Source organism: Lagopus leucura, unplaced genomic scaffold (genome assembly GCF_019238085.1).
Source record: "Lagopus leucura isolate 7727_CA_CO unplaced genomic scaffold, USGS_WTPT01 52435-0_obj-0_obj, whole genome shotgun sequence".
NCBI lineage: Eukaryota > Metazoa > Chordata > Aves > Galliformes > Phasianidae > Lagopus > Lagopus leucura.
In genome coordinates, this window is record NW_024963358.1 from 1 (window position 1) to 3,251 (window position 3,251).

Consider the following 3,251-nt stretch of genomic DNA (forward strand, 5'->3'; position numbering starts at 1 on the left):
GGAGGACGGACACTATTATGAATTAGGGTAATGGGGAAGGGAAGGAGGGCGATAGAAAAGATAGAGAAGAAGAAGCAAGGAGTCTTTATAGGAAGCAAGAGGGAGATAGTCACCACCATGGATCCAGCGTGGTTCGTAGTTCAGTCTTTGATCTTCAGTAGTGGTGGGTCGTTGGACATTGTTCTGCTGATGACAGTGAGGAGAACAACGAGGAGAAGGACGACAGTGACAACCATGGTGATGATGGCCCCTTTTCAATGCTTTCAAAGTGGTCGAGTCAGCTGTCTTTGGAGTGACAGCTCAAACCCAAGGTGGTTGAGTCAGCTCTCCTTGTGGTGGCAGCTTCTGGCTCTGGGATCTCAGCAGGAAATTTCCTTTGTTCTTATCTTCCTGGCCTTGCCAGCAGATAAGAGGAAGCAGGGAGGCACCAACTTGTATCTTGCCTTCACAGGATACAATGGGATCATCCCCCAGTCTCCCATCAAAGAGGGGTAATCCCAGAAACATACACATCTCTTATTAAAACTTAGACACTTTCCAACAACCATGTTTTGGATGGAACTCCCGGACTGGTGTGACACTGAAAAGCATCAGTGCAAAAGGCTTTCTGATAGATTTCTTTTGTGACCACATCTAACAGATATTAGATGGATCCCTTGATTTATTTCCCAGTTTGTTAGGAATTTGGAAACACTGTGGAGTAATTACATGCAAATCATAATCATTTTGGTAAAAAGGGGTGAAAGAAGGGGTCAAAAGAAATGGTATCACTGTGCAGGAAGTAGCAGTAAGCCAGAATGACCTGTAAAAACCCTGAACCCAGTTGTGAAGTTTAACAGATCCAAGGACTGATATCAATCACCACCCACAACAACACAAAACATAATAGTACTGCAACCAAAGTATGTAATCAAGGGATACATTCAGTATTCTAGCATGATCAAATCTTCAGTATTTCTGTCACAAAATACAAATAGTTAAAATCAGCTATTAGCCTTTTTTTGTTCTGTCAAGGTCCCACAGGGATCTTCTGTGAAATAAAACAAGACACCGGCTTGCCCTTTTTGGGCTTTGTTAATATGGTTAAAAAATGAGGGAACAATCCAGCAAGTGTTGATTTCATATTCCTTTTTCGGGGTGTCTTTGGCCTTCCAAGGATATTTGGTAAGGGATTCCATTAAGTTTAGAGAAACTGACCTCAGGTTAGCTGAGTCAATAGACACAGTCTGGCCAGGGAGGTAAGAGTGTTTCCCTGGCTTATCAGCTATTGGATGGTGACTCACAGGGATAACACAAGAGTGGTGAGGCCTTTGGACAGAAGGTGTTAAATCAACAATCTTGTTTCCCTTTGTTGTGAGCTTTCTAATGCACCACCCTTCACCGCCCCCACCCTGCTCACTTGGGAGGGCCAAAGACATCAGTTTTCTAATGGCTTGGACAGCCGTTCAGGTTCCCTGGGAGAGGCCTTGGACTCTAGGACTTGGGGTTTTGTTTTCCTCAAGATTCTGGAACTTTTGTTCTGGCCACCAGTTAACTAATTTCTCTAACCTGACAGTGGGTAATGCATTCATCAGATCTCGTGGAACACCCTTTTGCCAGCCCGTTGTCCAGAGACAATTGCGTTTATGATCAGTATTTTGTCTACCTGTTTTTACTGACAGTGAGACCCTTCCAGTCCCACTGAGCTTTGGGCTAGGAGGCCTGGGGGCAAGGCTGACTGCTGCAAGTCTTACTTCACTTGACTCAAATTTAGTGGAGGAAGAAGCCACTGGCCCATATTTCCTTCCATAGTTAATTAACTCTTGGGCAACCTCCCCCCACGTCCATACTTTGTTTCCTGGCTGCAGATGGTTGGGGGTTACAGTTCCTTCTAACACTGGCCCGGTTCTCTCTCCCTGAGACATAGCCTCTATTTCTCCTTGCAGTTGAATACCTATAGGTTTTAACGACTCTGAAAGCCCCCTAATTAAAGCAGTCATTCTCTCAGGATCAACAGGCATCATCATAGGTGATTCATGGTGTGGCTGCAGCTTTCTATCATACATCATTTGGAGACAAGCAGCCTTTTGAACACTCTCTACTAACTGATCAGTTGTTCCAGTAATGGCAAGAGGGTCTCCCCTTTCTAAAGGGTTGAGACCACCAGCCCAAGAGGCAGCTATCTGTGTTAAGGACCAGGGAGCACGACTGTTGCCAATAGTTAAAAGTATTCCTGGTCCCCAACAACTTTCTGCTTCCTTTTCTGTTAACCGAATCTGGTCACGACGATTGAGGCTAACCCTCCATACATATTCTGTCTCTGATTCGTTTGGAGAGTGGCTAAAATCTTTCTTCAATTTTGCTAGTTCAGTGGCTTAGAAGGGAATTTTTTTAAGATTTATTTGAGGATCTAGATCCTCGCTGTTATCTAAAGTGTATTCAGTTTTTATCAAAGGATGCAATGGAGCTAATGGAGTTTCTAATTTACCTAGCCTTTCCTTCATTCCTGGTAGTTCCTCTTGAGGAAAAGTTTTTTCTCTAGTCAAACCATGGATGATGGTATGGCTGGCATGCTTACACATTAACAGTTCCTTAAAAGCCATTTGCAACAAAGTCGAATTACGTTTCTCTCTTTCTAATTGTTCCTCAAGGTTCACTATTTGATCCTGCAGAGTTTTTACCAATTCTTGTGTTACTTTGATTCCTGCAGTGCTTATGAAGTTTGGGTTTCTGCCGAATGCTTTTCATCTCGGAACTCCACGGCTGCTTTTAAAGTAGCCCCGAGTATGGCACAAATAAATGACTTTCCTATTCCAGCTTGGGTACAAGCATTGTTTTGCAGAACACTAATATGGTCTGAAACACTCTGCAAGTTATACCAGTTCTGTCGTGCCCAATCCATGCCTGATGAAGAGGGTTGAGAACCATGTTTTTATAAAAGATCAAATAATACATCTTCATTTTTCATGGTGGCAATGCTGTCACTCATTTTTCAATACAGTGAAAGACCTACACTAAGGGAGATGGAGGTGCATGTGTTCAAAAGCTCAGGTAACTCCTTACCTCCCCCCAGGGAGGTACACAATACCTATTAAACAAATGCAAATGGTCCAATCACTCTTCCCTTTCTCTGAGGGAAGCATACAAAAAGGTTCAAATTTCACTCTTAAGTCACAGGATCCTTAAATCACAAAATTCAGAGGTCTTATCGAGGAGGCACACACGTAATCAAAATTAATTCATACGTCCCTGAGAGGTATGCACATAAACAG

The 3,251-nt window shown here is 43.2% G+C and overlaps 1 pseudogene; it reads right to left on the reverse strand.

The window, feature by feature from the left end:
• Positions 1–1,445: 1,445 nt before the first annotated feature.
• Positions 1,446–2,968, reverse strand: LOC122191093 (annotated as a pseudogene).
• Between the last annotated feature and the right edge of the window lie 283 nt (positions 2,969–3,251).